This window comes from Mustela nivalis (assembly GCF_964662115.1).
Source record: "Mustela nivalis genome assembly, chromosome: 14".
NCBI classification, from domain to species: domain Eukaryota; kingdom Metazoa; phylum Chordata; class Mammalia; order Carnivora; family Mustelidae; genus Mustela; species Mustela nivalis.
The window spans coordinates 5,884,095-5,901,455 of NC_139033.1; the positions used below are offsets into that span (position 1 = coordinate 5,884,095).

Consider the following 17,361-nt stretch of genomic DNA (forward strand, 5'->3'; position numbering starts at 1 on the left):
TGGTGATTGAATTCTTCATCTCCAGCCCCACACTCCTCCCGCGGGTCAGGAGGTGTGCCTGACCACTCCCACCCTCTAATCAGGGTTGATTCCTCCAATAACCAGCTCCATTCCCAAAGCTACTTCATTAACAGAAACTCAGGTGTGGTTGAGAAGGGCTTCTTAGGAATAAGAAAAAAGACTCTTTACCTTTATTGCTCTTATCACTTAGGAAATTCTAAGGTTTTTAGGGTTTCTATACCAGATGAAGACCAACTATCTATTTCTTACTACAAATCAAAATATAACACCTATAGACAAATGTCTGGCCTGAGTTAGCCAGAGTTGACTTCTATTATTTGCAACCAAAACCCCTAATAATGGCTATTATCTTTGGTACTTACACTGGAGCAGCATCATGAATGCATTTCAACTAACTTCCAGAACAAAAGATGAAATTCTATTGAAATGGGACTACCAGTGCCAAAAGGTATAGGAGTGAGCGCTGTTCAAAGAAACCACAGTGGGAAATGCCAAGTAATTCCCTACAACTTTTCAAATAACAATGCATGCTATAGGAATGTGATCAAGTAAGAATTACATTCATATCTGGCACCTCTTCCTGCATCTACTACATGCTTGACATGTGTTATCTCACTTAATCCACACAGCTTGCTATTAATTTCTATTCATAGAACTTAAAGAAGCTTGATAGGAAACAGAATGGAACCCTTTAGAATTCCTCAGCAGTACCCATTTATACTGGTTATCTTGAAGGGACAATGGTTTCAATGCTCAAATTTCTGTACATCAAGGAATGTGTTAGAAAACATTTGGTTTTGTTTTTACTAACTTCTAATTTATTAATGTTGGCAACAAACCACACAAGTACGAGCAATATGAGACTGTCATCAGTCCCCAGTAGATTGATGTCTTATAACACATTACAGTTATAGAAATCTTAAAGTATTATTTATGTTCATTGCTCTTTGAAATTATTGTAGTTGTTAGACTCCCTACTAGCTCTCATTGCTAAATGAATTAATAAGGAAACATACCTATTACTGTGTCACAAATTTTTAAAAAAATATTTTGATAACTTTTAGGGCCACCTGGGTGGCTCAGTGTTTTAATTATCTGCCTTCAGCTCAGGTCCTGGTATCTGGGTCCTGGGCCAGAGTCCCACATCAGGTTCCCTGCTCAGTGCGGAGTCTTCTTTTCCCTCTCCCTCTGTTCCTCTCCTCTGTTTGTTCTCTCTCTTTCTCAAATAAATAAATCTTAAAAAAATATTTTGATAACTTTATTTCAGTATAACTGCTTTCCTTTGTAATTCCGAGTGGTTAATTTCTTTCACTTAAAACATTATCTGAGAAGGTGTCCATAGGCTTCACTAGCCTGCCAAAGAGGTCAATGTCACGGAAAAGGTTAAGAATTAATTTTAGGGGCACCTGGGTGGCTCAGTTGTTAAGTGTCGGCCTTCGGCTCAAGTTATGATCCAGGGGTCCTGGGATCGAGCCCCGCATCAGGCTCCTTGCTGGGCGGGAAGCCTGCTTCTGCCGCTCCCACTCCCCCTGCTTGTTTTCCCTCTCTCGCTGTGTCTCTCTCTGTCAAAGAAATAAATAAAATCTTTAAAAAAAAAAAGAATTATTTTTATACTGAAACAAATGTAATACCATATGTTAACTATACTGGAATTAAAATTATTAAAAAAATTTTTTTAATTTTAGTTAAAAATAATTAAGAATTATTTTTATAGATAGACTTTTTTTCTCCTTTAAATTAGCTCAGGGGCGCCCGGGTGGCTCAGTGAGTTAAAGCCTCTACCTTCTGCTCAGGTCATGATCTCAGAGTCCTGGGATCGAGCCCCAAATCCGGCTCTCTGCCAACAGGGAGCCTGCTTCCCCCTCTGTCTCTGCCTGCCTCTCTATCTGCTTGGGATCTCTGTCTGTCAAATAAATAAATAAAAATCTTTTAAAATAAATAAATAAGCTCAGTGATTCCCACATTTAGCTTCCATGAGAATTAATTTAAAGAGTTTAAAAACAAAACCATGTACAGTTGACCCTTGAACAACATGAGCTTGAACTGCGTGGGTCCACTTATATGCAGATTTTTTTGAGTCAATACAGCTGAGTATTATAAATATATTTTCTGCTCCTTATGATTTTTTTTTTTAAGATTTCATTTATTTATTTGACAGACAGAGATTACAAGTAGGCAAAAGAGGCAGGCAGGGAGGGAGAGGAGGAAGCAGGCTCTCTGTGGAGCCAAGAGCCCGATGTGGGGCTCGATCCCAGGACCCTGAGATCATGACCAGAGCTGAAGACAGAGGCTCAACCCACTGAGCCACCCAGGTGCCCTGTAAGAATTTTTTATAAGGAATTGGAATATTAATCAAGCTTAAGAAACTGTTTGATAACAAATTATCATTATGTATTATAATTATTTAAAGTTTTCATACCATACACATGGTTAAGATATAGTGCAAAGGGAAGACTTCAAAGCCTGCTCAAATCTTTTTTTTTTTTTTTAATTTTTTATTTGATTTTATTTTTTTAAGATTTTATTTATTTATTTGACAGACAGATCACAAGTAGGCAGACAGGCAGGTGGGGTGTGGGGAGAAGCAAGTTCCCTGCCGAGCAGAGAGCCCGATGTGGGGCTCAATCCCAGAACCCTGAGATCGTGCTCGCTTCGGCAGCACATATACCAGAACCCTGAGATCACGCCCCAAGCCAAACACAGAGGCCTTAACCCACTGAGCTACCCAGGTGCTTCTTTTTTTTTTTTTTTTTTTTTTAATTTATTCGTCCGAGAGAAAGAATGCACAAGCAGGGGAAGTGGCAGCCAGAGGGAGAAGCAAACTCCCGGCTGAGCAAGGAGCTGGATGTAGGACTTTGACCTGAATCAGAGGGAGATGCTTAATCCACTGAGCCATCCAGGTGTCCCTAGTGGGGATTTGTGTGGGCATATCAGCACCATTTTTGTACTGGTCTTAACTTATGTTTAGTACCATTTTTTCCCCAAATTGATGCATCATTGATTTTGAGTTGCTAGCTTCATATCACAGTATCATAGCAAAAATTTCAGTGTTAAATTTATGAAATCCAAAGGAGCTTCTGCTTTCCCAACTGTTTCTCAACCTAACCATTTTTTTTAATGGAGGGGGAAAATAATATCCATAAGGAACAAAAATAATGGGCATATAGATTCTGTTTATTTTGAGAGAGAGAGAGAGAGAGCATGCACATGAATTGGGGGAGAGGCACCGAGAGAGGGAGAGAGAATCTCAAGCAGACTCCACGCTAAGCAAGGAGCCCGATGCGGGGCTTGATTTCACAACACTGACATCATGACCTGAGTGGAAATCAAGATCTGGTGCTTAACCGACTAAGCCACCCAGGTGCTCCAAATGTAAAGTCTTTTTTTTTTTTTTTAAGATTTTATTTATTTGACAGAGAGAGATAGCAAGAGAGGGAACACAAGCAGGGGAAATGGGAGAGGGAGAAGCAGGCTTCCTGCAGGAAGCTGGTTGCGGGCCTTGATCCCAGGTCCCTGGGATCATGACCTGAGCCGAAGGCAGACGCTTAAGGACTGAGCCACCCAGGCATCCCCACGTGTAAAGTCTTAAAGGGTGACTTGGAATAGTCTTCTTCATAATATTTAACATCAGTTGACCCAGGAATAGACTAAAAGTTATCATTGTTGTGATAATCAGTAAACCCCAGCCCCTTTTGCATTATTTGCTGAGTAGAAATTAGATGACTGTAGGGTCCCTTTCTAGTTCTCCAGTGCTATGATAATGTGATTACAATGAGCTATATCATCGTAGTGACATAAAAAGCAACTCGCATCTAGTTGTATTTTCAAAATGAAAGTACTATAAAAATGGTTTCTTACTTCAGAATAACAGTTAAATATTAATGCCAGACAGTGGCAGCAACTAATCAAAACAGTTTTCTATTTCTTTCTTTAAAAACAATTCTCTTCAAAGTCTGTATGGGTAGTTGTGTTAAGGTAGGAAAAACTGGACTAGTTCTGACTTTGAAACAATTCTGTCATCTATTTGTACTTCATTTTTTCATTGTCATAAAATGAAGATTTTACCTGCCTCTACCCTCTGGGAGCAAGATAATGAGTGAAATAATAGGAATTTACATGGACTAATTTACAGTGAGGTTAAAGCTTCAGAGCCCCTTGTTTGCACCAGCCCTTTCTGAGGCCTAATATTTATTACTGTGTGAGAATTTTGTTAAAAAAATTTTTCTTAAATAGACTCCCAGATTTGTTTATGCTTCAGTGTACATAAGAACTTAATCTACCACTACATACACAAGTGTTACAAAATATTTTGAAGCAATAATAACACAGAAGTCCAATTTTATGTTTGATTAAACTTTTCTTGATCATCCTCCAATATATAGCGAAATAGAAAAACTTCTTGGTGTTTTGAAGTTTGACTTAGGCGGCTTGATTCAGAAGGGAAGTTTTCTGAAGTAGGAAGTCAGAAGACCTGGATTTTAATTTGGGATAATGCTACTTATGTAGGTGTGATTTGACACTTAACTTTTCTGCGATTCAGTTTAAAAAAAAAAAAAAAGTTGAAATGTCTGAGCTTTAAAATCTTTCCAATATAAAATATTGTGATTCTTACTCCCTAATGCTGAAATATTGGGGATTTTCAAACCAGTTGTCTTCAGGTTTTTTGTTGAAGTAGTGTGACTACAACACCGAAAGTCACCTAAAATCTTCTGTGACTCATCTTTCTTGAAAGTTTCTGGGAAAAGGAAAATCATGAAAAATATTTATATTTCTGCTTTTTATCAAGCGTTCTTCCTTCTGTTAAGTTAGGAGGTCTGTGAAAACTAATTTGATTATCATTGTTGAAAGATTTCCATTTCTTGGAGTAAAGAGTGAAGAAAATTATTCCAGTTGCACATCTCTGATGAAATCTTCTCCTCTAAGCTGGCTGGATAGTTCAATTGGCCCAAGGGCCCAAGACCAGAAATACTGCATTCTTGGCACAGTTCTCAGTTCTTACTATAAATGCAGTACCTGAGGTTGCAGGAGGTCAAGGAAGAGGGAAAAATAATTCCATGTGTAGCATTTCATCTTTAGTTAATTCTTAAAATGCAGTCCTCTTGAAGGAAAAATGTCCTCGTTCATGTTTTGAGGGAAGGATGAATTTAGAGATTGCTTTGAGAGTAAGACTGGGATGGAAAAGGGATTTCAGCAGATTTTTATAGCGTACCTTATATATAAAGATGTCAGAGGGCCCAGCCATTTGACTCTTAGGTATATAAGACAACCTAGGGCCACACAAAAAACTGTAAAACAAGCAATTATAATAGCATTATTCATAGTAGCCAAAAGATAGAGACAGCCTCAAATGTCCATCAGCTTATAAGTGGATAAACAGCATGTGGTATATTATATAATGCGGAGTATTATTCAGCAGTAAAAGAAATTAAATACTGATTCATGCTACCACACGTATAAACCTTCAAAACAGCATGCCAAGTGAAGGAAGCCAGTCACAAAGACCCTTCAAAGGAAATGTCCAGAAGAGGGAAAACTATAGAGACAGGAAGTAGACTAGTGGTTGCTTAGGAATGGTGGGGTGGTAGGATAATAGCTAAAGGGTATAGGACATCTTTTTGTGGTGATGAAAATATTCTAACATTGACCATGGTGATGAGTGCATTTACAGGTGAATATGTGAAAAACCATTGAATTATAGAGGTGCCTGGGTGGTAGTTAAGTGTCCACCTTCAGCTCAGGTGAAGACCCCAGAGTCCTCGAATCACCCCGCTCCCCGCGGGGGGCTCCCCGCTCAGTGGAAGGCCTGCTTCCCCCTCTGCCTGCTGTTCCCTCATGCTCTTGCTTTCTCTCTCTCTGTCAAATAAATAAATAAAATCTTTTCTAAAAAACAAAAAAAATCCCATTGACTTATACCCTTTATACGGGTGAGTTGTATGTGAATTATATCTAACAAAACAAAACCAACATGCTTTTTAGAAAAAGATGTCATGGGATAGAATGATTAATCAAAACATAGGTTTAGGGCGGCTGGGTGGCTCAGTGGATTTAAAGCCTCTGCCTTCAGCTCAGGTCATGATCCTAGGCTCCTTGGATCGAGCCCCACATCAGGCTCTGTACTCAGCGGGGAACCTGCTTCCCCCTCTCTCTCTGCCTACTTGTGATCTGTCTGTCAAATAAATAAATAAAATCTTTTTTAAAAAATTAGGTTTAGACAATGTATCTTCCTCTAAGGAAGCCCTTGTCATACAGTTAAAGTACTAATAAATATGTGTATTTAAAACTGAAGCAAAGGGGGAAAATGGTAGGTCTTCTACCAGAGGTGGTGTTCTCCTGGACTGTGAGAATAGTTGGAGTTTGGATATTCCAGTCAAAGGGAACAGCAAAAGCAAAGATAAAGATATGAAAATGGAACTGTATAGTAGTTCATTTTTCCTGATTATGAAGTTGAAGAATTTTGGTTAGAGTAGTGGTTTGAGGCCAGTTTTGAATATTAGGTAAAGATACTCTTTATACTATAGGCCATAGGGAAACATTGAAGGATTTTGAGCACAGATGTGCTATCTCACCTTTGCTTCAGGAAGATGATTATGATAATAGTGTTTTTAAGATGAATTCCAGGGGCACCTGGGTGGCTCAGTCAGTTTAGTGGCTGCCTTCAGCTCAGGTCATCATACTAGAGGCTTGGGATCAAGCCCTGCATTGGGCTCCCTGCTCAGCAGGGAGGCTGCTTCTCCCTCTCCCTCTGCATCCCCCCACACACTTCTCTCTCTTTCTGCTTTCAAATAAATAAATAAAATCTCCAGAAAGAAAAAAGGACGAATTCCAGAAAAGATAGCCTAGATTCCGACCAAGTATAAGTAGAGGAAAGAGATAACATAAGTAGAAAAAGCAAAGAACTAGAAAGATTTTAAACAGAATTGTGAATTAATTGAGACAAGGGCTGGGGAAATGTCAAAGTTAATGTAAGGTATAAGAGAGGGGAGATGCCAAAAAGATACTTGAAAATATGGGGCTGGAGCTTGGAAAGGATGTCAGTACAGTTTAATGCCTTAGCATTCCTGGAAACCACTGAAAGTTAGGAGAGCAGCTTGCACTCACACACAGGGCTTCCAGGCAAATACTTGGAGGAACTTTCATTTAGAAATCGGAGAGAAGAAGCGAAACTGTAAGAGGCATAATTTGGAAAAGGAAGAAAAGACAGTTTTATGGAATGAAAGAGACATTTATAAAGGAAGAAAGGAGCTTGTGGAATGGAAGAAAGCTGAGAACATCCCTTAGGTGCAACAGATAAACGTCAGAGGATACTTTTCAGCCTCAGTAGCAGGTGCAATCTTCCAGCAGAGGAGGGGGAAAAGATAAAACCAAGAAAATTTAATTCCTAGAAGTCACACAGTTTATTTTAGAATGTTTATAGAACTATGCAACCATAGAGGATACGTTTTAAGAAAATTGTGTAAAAATGAAGAAGTATTTAGGGAAAGAAAGTACTGAGTATGCATGTCCATAGCATGTCCAAATGCAATGCATCATTCCTCTTGCATTTGAAATTAAGACGTGAAGATGTTAGTAAATGCCTTATTTTTAAATTACTTTCTTAGATATCTTGCAACTAGCGTTCAAAGAATTATTTAGTTTATTGAAGCTATAGTCAGGCTAGATTAACAAGATATGCAGACATGGGAGCTATTGATTGGTGTGATGTTTGATGGTTAGGTAAAATGTAGTATAAAATTCAGGTAATAATAGCTACCACTTAATGTAACATTTCACAGCCCTAGAATCAGAGGGAATAATAAACATGATGAGATAGATTAGTTTATAAGTATAGACATTAGAGGAGATGGGGATTCCTCAACAGGAAAAATGTGAAAGTGTGTCAATACCTTTTTGCTAGTTTTTTCTTCCCTCTATAAGGCCTTCATCTCCAAAGCAGTCAGGTGACCTAAAAATTATTTCAGTACTCATATGTTTAAAATTGTTATATTCTTTAACTGAATAACTCTAGTTCTAGAAGTCATTACAAAGAAAGCCCTAAAATGTATATGAATAATATGCACAAAGATCTTCCAAACACAGTAATATTTAATAGTTAAAGAGTTGAATTCAGCCTTGGCTTCTAATTGTGGAAAAGGAGTTGTGATTGAATAGGAAGATATATGCTGGGAGATACACACTGAGCAATCATTAGAATGATCTTTGTGAACAGTGATAATATGGCAAAAATGCTTGTAATCTAAAATTAGATAAAAGAGGTAGACTATGGAATTATATGTATATATGATCTCTACTCTGTGTAACAAAAGAAATATGGGCATGAGGAAATAAATATGAACATGAAGAAGAGTATGCCAAATTGTTAAAGAACCTTGTCCTGGGTAGGATTATAGATTTTTTCTTCATAATAGCAATTTAGTTCCCAGATTTTCTACATTGGTCATATACTTCTTTAATAGATGATAAAGAATAACCATCACCCCCCAAATGAAGAAGACTGGTTATAGGCGAGCCTAGGGATGGACAGATATATGAGCCAATGTAAGTCATCATGCTGACAAAAGCAATTCATAATGTAAGCCTTACTGATGATCAGTAACATCACTACATACTGTCAGATGAGTCCTGTCTACTGGTAGACTCTGTTGAGTTTCCCTGGACTCAAACCAGTGGATGTCTCAATATGGATTCTGAAATCCAAGGACACTTTTTTAAAAAATTTTTGTTATTAACATATATTATTTGTTTCAGTCTGTGATTCATCAGTCTTGCACAGTTCACAGCACTCACCGTAGCACATACCCTCTATAGTGTCCATCACCCAGCCACTCCATCCCTCCAGCGCCCCTCCCCTCCAGCAAACCCTCAGTCTGTTTCCTGAGATTAAGTCTTTCCTAGGGTTTGCCTCCCACTCACGTTTCATCTCGCTTCATTTTTCTCTCCCTTAAGGACACTTTTGTTTTCCTGGTATTGCTTGTGAGGGTGTAGCCAGAGTCTTTGATGTACAAATCTTACCTTTTACATTTGTCATTCACAAACAGATGAAGATAAGATTTTAACTTTGTAGTATTACATGTGTAAAATTTTAAAGCTACCGTATGATCAATTGTGGCTTCTTTAATTTTGCTTTTATAATTAAATATTTTATTCTTCTTTTTCCATAGGTGTACCATAAATGCAGAAGACTGAAGTTTTAAAAGAGGACAAAGAGTTTGCATCTAAGATGAATCTGAGCAATACAGTATATTTTGTGCCTTTCACAAAAAGGTATTGTTCATAGATCTGTGACAAAGCTTTCTCCTACAAAATGGGAAGAGATTATGTCTTCTGATTTTTCTATAATTTTATTATATTTGTAAGAAAAAAGGGGAAGTGAAAATATTAATAAAATTGGGATAAAATTCTTTTATAAAAACTTTTTAGTTTCAAATTCTTTCCCTATAAGATTTTCATTATTATCAGTCACAGCTTACAATTTGGAAAAATACTTGGTTAAAAGAAATGCGCTTACCTAAAGTTTCTTGATTCCTGTTCTCAAATTATTTTCTGGAAATACATATTGCCTTTTTTTGTTGTAGTGCTTTGTAATTAGACTTTGAAGGAACATAAAATTTTTCACACCACTTTTCCTCTAATTACAGAAGTAATAGGCTTTGCAGAAAATTTAGAAAATACATATAAGCAAAAAGAAGGAAATCTAAGTTACCTGAAATCACAACACCTACTTCAGATAAAACAAGCCTGTAAAGAAATCCAAACTCAGAGATGAAAGAAGCCGTGTTTCCCATCTTCATGGTCTCATCCCTCTTTATGTTCTACCTACTTATGTCCTGCCTCTTTTGCTAAAACAAAACAAAAAAGACATTGCCTTATATAAATTCCTAGAAGGATATTACCTGGTCGAAGAATGTACCCATTCTGTTCTTCTGGCAATGTATAAAGATGACTTGTTTCCTTATGGCCTTACTGAAAACTGTATCTTTTCTCTATTATTTTGTCAGTTTGGTAGGTGAAATGAGGTGTCTCATTATTTTAGTTTTTACTTCTTTGATTACTAATGTAACTGTTTATGTTTCATATTCTTAATAGCCACTGCTATATTCTTTTTCTATATGTGTCCTTTGTGTGAGCAGATGTATGTATATGTATGTGTTCACTTGTCTGATGTATATGTTTTCATTTAAGTATAATCAGCATACAATGTTACATTAGTTTCAGATGTACAGTATAATGATTGAGCAATTCTATACGTTACTCAGTGTTCATCAAGATAAGTGTACTCTTAACCCCTTCCATTTATCTATTTCACCCCTGCCCCCCCTCCCCTATGGCAACAACTACTAGTTTGTTCTTTGTATTTAAGAATGTTTTTTGGGGGACACCTGTGTGGTTCAGTTAGTTAAATGTCTGCCTTCGGCTCAGGTCATGATCTGAGTCTTGAAATCGAGCCCTGCATTGGGCTCCCTGTTCCTCAGGGAATCCGCTTCTCTCCTCCTCCCTCTGTGCGCCAACCCCCCCCCCCACGTTGTATTCTGTCTCTTTCTTTCTCTGTCTCAAATAAATAAAGTCTTTTTTAAAAACAATGTTTTTTGTCTTTTTTCCCTTCTTCATTTATTTTTTAAATTCCACATCGTGAAATCATATGGTTTTTTTGTCTTTCTCTAACTTACTGCATTTAGCGTCCTATCCTCTAGGTCCATCCGTGTTGTTGTGAATGGCAAGATCTCATTCTTTTTCATGGCTGAGTAACATTCCATCGTGCCTCTGTGTGTGTGTGTGTGTGTGTGTGTGTGTGTGTGTGTGTACACACCACATTTTCTTTATCCATTCATCCATAGATAGACACTTCGGTTGCTCCCATATCTTGGCTATTGTAAATAACATTACAGTAAACATAAGGGTGCGTATATCTTTTAAAATTAGTGTTTTCATTTTCTCTGGGTAAATACTCAGTAATGGAATTACTGATTCTATTTTTAGTTTCTTGAGGAAACACTATATTGTTTTCCACAGAGGCCGCACCAATTTGCATTCCTACCAACAATGCATGAGGGTTCCTTTTTATCCACATTCTCGCCAATACTTGTTATTTCTTGTGTTTGTGATTTAAGCCATTCTGACAAGTGTAAAGTGATATCTTATTGTGGTTCTGATTGGATTTCCCTGATGATGAATGATATTGAGCATTTTTTCCTATATGTTGGCAGTCTAGATGTCTTCTTCGGAAAAATGTTGATTCAGGTTCTCCATTTTTAATCAGAGTATTTGGGTTTTAGGGGTGTGAGTCCTGTAAGTTCTTTATATATTTGGATATTAACCCCTTATTAGATATATTATTTGCAAATATCCTCTCCCATTCAATAGGCTGTGTTGTCATTGTGTTGCTGGTTTCCTTCTCTGTTGAAAAGCTTTTTATTTTGGTGTAGTCCTAGTAGTTTAATTTTGCTTTTGTTTTTCTTATCCGAGGAGGCATATTGAGAAAAATGTTTTTATGGATAATGTCAAAAGAAGTAGTGCCTATGTTTTCTTCTAGGAGCTTTATGGTTTGGGGTCTCACATTTAGGTCTTTAATCCATTTTGAGTTTATTTCTGTGTATGGTGTGAAAGCCCACAAGTTTCTTTTGCATTTAGCTGACCAGTATTCCCAGCATTTGTTGAAGAGACTATCTTTTCCCCCATTGTATATTCTTGCCTCTTTCACTCTAGATTAATTGGCCATATTCCTGGGCTCTCTGTCCTGTTTTATTGATCTCTGTGTCAATTTTCATGGCAGTACCATTCAGTTTTTATTATGACAGCTTTGTGTAATATATCTTGAAATCTGAGATTGTGATACCTCTAACTTTGTTCTTCTTTCTCAAGATTATTTTGGCCAGTCAGGGTCTTCCGTGATTCCATAAAAATTTTAGTATTATTCTAGTTCTGTGAAACATGTTGTTGGTATTTTTTTTTAAGATTTTTATTTATTTATTTGAGTGAGAGAGAGCACAAGCAGGGAGAGAGTAGAGGGAAAGGAAGAAGCAGGGAGCGCCACATGGGGCTTGATCCCAGAACCCTGGGATCATGACCTGAGCTGAAAGCAGACGTTTAACTGACTGAGCCACCCAGGCGCCCCTGCTGTTGGTATTTTGATACGAATTGCATGAAATCTGTAGATTGCTTTGGGCAGTATGGACATCTTCCAACCCATGAGCATAGAATATCTTTCCATTTTTTGTGTCATCTTCAGTCTGCGTCATCAGTGTTTTATAGTCACATGTCTGATAAGAACAACTTTTAACCAGCACACATTTTGCATCATTCCTACTTTATTTGCCTTTCAGTTTTGTTTACTGCATCATTGCAAACCAAACTTACTGATCTATAACTGATATACAATAATCTAGACATATTTAATGAAAATATGTTTTGCCATAATGTATATCTGTGTGTATATCCAGCACTGCCAAATGCTTCTTGATACCCCTTTTGAATCCCTCCAACCTCTTCTCACTCAGCCCAATCCCCAGGCAACCACTGATGTTTCTTTCTGTTACTTCATTTCCTAGAATCTTATAGAAATGAAGTCATAAAGTATGTACTCTTTTTCTTGGCAGGGTCTGTCTTCTTTTCACTCAACACAATTATTTTGAGATTCATCCATGTTGTGGCATGTGTCAGTAGTCCATTTTATTGCTGAAATGCATTCCATTGTCTGCATGTACCACAGATTGTTTATCTGTTCCGTTCTTGATGGGCATTTGGGTTGTTTCCAATTTGGGCTATTAAAAATAAAGCTGCCATGAACATTTGTGTACAGGGCTTTGAACAGACATATGCTTTCATTTTTCTCGGGTAAATACCGAAGAGTGGAATGGCTCTGTTTTCAACTTTTTGAGGAAGCTCCATACTGTTTTCCAGAGTGCCTGTAGCAGCTTGCATTCCCACCAGCGGTGAAAGAGGGTTCCCCTTTCTCCACAGCCTTGCCAACATCTGTCATTTCCTGACTTGTTAATTTTATCCATTCTGACTGGTGTGAGGTGGTATCTCACTGTAGTTTTGATTTCTATTTCCCTGGTGCCAAGTCAGCATTTTTTCATGTCTCTGTTGGCCATTTGTATGTCTTCTTTTGAGAGGTATCTGTTTATATCTTCTGTCCATTTCTTTATTGGATTATTCTTGGAGTATTGAGTTTGATAAGTTCTTTATAGATTTTTGGATACTAGCCCTTTATCTGATATGTCATTTCCAAATATCTTCTCCCATTCTGTTGGTTCTCTTTTGGTTTTGTTGACTATTTCCTTTGCTGTGCAAAGGCTTTTTATCTTGATGAAGTCCCTACCGTTCACTTTTGCCTTTATTTCCCTACTTTTGGAGACATGTCTAATAAGAAGTTGCTGTTGCTGAGGTCAAAGAGGTTGCTGCCTGTGTTCTCCTCTAGGATTTTGATGGATTCCTGTCTCATATATAGGTCCTTCACTCATTTTGAGATTATCTTTGTGTATAGTGTAAGGAAATGTTACAGTTTCATTCTTCTGCATGTGGCTGTCCAATTTTCCCAACACCATTTATTGAAGAGACTTTTTCCCCATTGCATATCCTTTTCTGCTTTGTCAAGGTTTAGTTGACCATAGAGCTAAAAGATCTATTTCTAGGTTCTCTAATATGTTCCATTGATCTATGTGTGTGTTTTTGTGCCAATACCATACCGTCTTGATGATTACAGCTTTGTAATAGAGCTTGAAGTCCATAATTGTGATGCCACCAGTTTTGGTTTTCTTTTTCAACATTCCTCTGGTTATTTGGGGTCTTTTCTGGTTCCATACAAATCTTAGAATTATTTGTTCCAGCTCTGTGAAGAAAGTGGATGGTATTTTGACAGGGATTTCCATGAATGTGTTGATTGCTCCAGGTAGCATAGACATTTTAACAATATTTGCTCTTCCAATCCATGAGCATGGAACATTTTTTCCATTACTTTGTGTTAATTTCTTTCATGAATGTTCTGTAGTTTTCTGAGTAGAGATCCTTTACCTTTTTGGTTAGGTTTATTCCTAGACACCTTATGACTTTAGGAGCAGTTGTAAATGGGATTGACCCAATTTATCTTTCTTCTGTATCATGTGACTATAATCAGTATTCTGAATTCTAATTCTAATATCTTATTTTGTCCATGCTGATTCAGTCCCTGGCAGTCAGTACTGCCTCTTGTTCTCTTTTTTGATGTGTTTCTCTGTCTTGTCATTCTGACCAGAGTAGAAAAGATGACAAGAGAACAAAATACTAAAATGGCAACAACAACCCCAGAGAAATATAAACAAATCAGAAGAGACCTGAAACTGAGAAGAAAAAAAAATAAAATGAAATTTTTTTTAAATTAAAAAAAAAAAAGGAATATAATCAGACAGATGAACAGAATAGAGCAATACGTTGGATCTTGTGTGTGTGTTGGTCAGTTTGTTAAAAAACTAGATCCCAAAATTATAAAGTAAAAATTATATATGTACAAAAATAAAATTAAATATAATGAAAGGATAGAATATAACTGTAAAAATAAAATTAAAAGACAAAAAAACAGCAGAGATAAACAACAACAATGAAGGAAGGGATATATACAGATATATATATATATATATATATATAGATAGATAGATATATTACATAATACACTATCTCGAGTATATTTTGGTGAGTTTGTTAGGGGAAACTACATCTCAAAATTATAGAGAAAAGCTTACATATATACAAAAATAGAAATAAATGCATTGAAAGGATAGAATGTAACTGTAAAGATGAAAATTTTAAAAGATTGTAACAAAAAACAAAACCAAAAAAAAAAAGAAAGAGAGCATATGATTAGGCAGGTGAATAGAATAGATCCATACACTAGATTTTGGGTGTATTTTGGTATGTTAAAAGAAACTCCATCTCAAATTTTTAAAGAAAAACATAAATATACAAAAATAAAATTAAATACAAGAAAGGGATAGAATATAACTGCAAAAATGAAAATTAAAACATTTTTAAAAAGGAGTTCCTAAAATAGGAAATTGGTTGAAAAAGGAGAGGAAAAATTTTAAAAATAAAATTGCAAGACTAAAGAATCATGTGGGGAAGCCGTGAATTCTATATGCTATATTCCCCTAGTGCTATAGTTTTGCAGTTCTCTTTGATCAGTAAACTTGGTCTTGGCTGGATGTTCTTGCTGGTCTTCTGCAGGAGGGGCCTATTGCATTGATTCTCAAGTGTCTTTGCCCCAGGCAGAATTGCACTGCCCTTGCCATGGAGCCAGGCTAAATAATCAGTTCTGGTTTGCTCTGTGTGGCTTTTCCCTGAAGGCTTTCTGTGCAGCTTTAGAGGATGAGAATGAAAATGGCAGCCTCCCAGTCTCTGGGCCCAGAGCCTAAAACTCGGGGTCCCACTCCTCAGTGCACCCTCAGAGCAAAGCAGTCAGTCACTGCTGTCTCCCTGGTCTCCGGCCACACTTTGTGCTCTCCCAGCCTGTAACCAATGGTTTCTGTCTTAGGCACATGACCCCATTTCGAGTCTCCAAACCCTGTAGACTCTTGCAGTGTGTTCCCACACCACTCCTACCCAGGGGAAGAAGAGGGGGTGGTCTCAGCAGTTCTGCCACTTGCTGGGCCCCAGCTTGGGGAGCAGTTGCCCAATCATGCTGTGGTTCCTGGGCTCCCTGATTGCAGCTCCCTGATCTATTGTCTGGGAGCTCCACCTCACTCAGGTACCCTGGTCTTCCTGTGACCCCCAGATCCTGAGACCACAGCAAGGGTTCTGCCCCTTGCTTAGCCGCCTAGCAACATTCCTCACTGGAGCAGACTTCTAAAAGATTTTGTGCTATGCTGCTTTAACACTTTCCAGTAGCTTATGGAGGCTCCTTAACCCTTCGGTTTATCTTCCCATATATTACTTTAGATTCACTTCTCCATACCTCCTACTTTGGAAAAAGTGGTTGCTTTTGTATTTGTGGAGTTGCAGCTCTTCTTTTCTTAGCTCTCTGATTGAGTTCGCAGGTGTTCAGAATGATTTAGTAGCTATCTAACTGAATTCCTGGGATCAGGTGAAACTAAGGTCTCCTACTCTGCCATTTTGATTCCTCTCTCCTCTTCTATGCATTTTAGAATCAGCTTCTCAATTTCTTTTTGTAAAGAAAAATCAATATTGATTCTTCCGACCTATAACCACAGTTATCTCTCTTCATTCTGTCTCTAATTCCTTTCACCATTATTTTGTAATTCTCAGTGTATAGGTCTTACACGTTCTTTGTCAGATTTATCCCTAAGTATTTCATATTTTTATGCTATTGTAATGTTTCAAAGTTTTGATTTCCATTGTTCATGTATAAAAATACAGTTGAGTTTTATACATTGATCTTGATCTGCCACTTTGATTAACTCAGTTATTAATTCTAGTAGCTTATTGTAGATTGCATTGAATTTTCTGCATGGTGGTTATGTTGTTTGTCAGTAAAAGTCTAACTTCTTACTTTCTGATCTTGATGTCTCTAATTTATTTTTTTCTCGCCTTATTGCACTTATAGACCATCCAGCACAATGTTGAAGGGAAGAGCTGAAAGCAGACTTCCTTGCCACATTCCTGATCTTAGGAGGAAATCATTTCGTCCTTGACCATTATTTTTTATATTAGCTGTAAATGTTTCATAGATTTCCTTTATCAGATTAGGGATATTACCTTCTGTTCTGATTTGGCTTAGAATTTTTGTCAGGTTTGAATTCTGGATTTTGTTAAATGATTTTTCTGCATCTTTAGAGATGATGATTTGGCTTTTTTTTTTTTTTTTCAGATTGTTGATTTGGTGAATTACATTGCTTGATTTTTGAGTGTCAAACCAACCTTGCATTCCTGAGACAAATCCCATCTACTCATAATTTATATATTATTTATATATTTATATATTATTGGATTCATTTGCTATAAATTTGTTATCAGTTTTTGCATCTATGTTTATGAAGAATTTTGGTCTATTTTCTTTCTTGTGATGTTAGTTGTTTCTGGTGGCAGATAATAAACCCATCACTATTACTCCATCTTGGCTGAAAGCAGAAGTCCATTCATTATGTATTATTTGTATATAGTCAGACTTACTGATTTTAGTTTATGACTTTTGCCTCTGGTGTCTTGCTTAATAACTAAAGATCCACCTGAAATTTATTTTAGAAGTTTTTATGGTATCATTTTTTATATTTAAGTAATCATTTCTTTTGAGATCATTTTAGTCTAGAGTATGACATAGTGATCTATGTGTTTCTTCCAAATGATCATCCATAGTACTTAGCTTTCTTTACACTGAAACCAAAACATTTAAATCTTTAGAATAAATTTTAATGATTG

General features: G+C 36.9%; 1 protein-coding gene across 2 annotated transcripts in view; it reads left to right on the top strand.

Annotated features, from left to right (window-relative positions):
• TAOK3 (TAO kinase 3) overlaps window positions 1-17,361 on the top strand; it is a 184,140-nt gene that overhangs the window by 74,844 nt on the left and 91,935 nt on the right. For both annotated transcript variants that reach the window (XM_082699774.1, XM_082699775.1), the window contains exon 2: window positions 9,180-9,282. The gene's annotated coding sequence lies outside the window, so the exon portion shown is untranslated. The remainder of the gene's footprint in view (window positions 1-9,179; window positions 9,283-17,361) is intronic.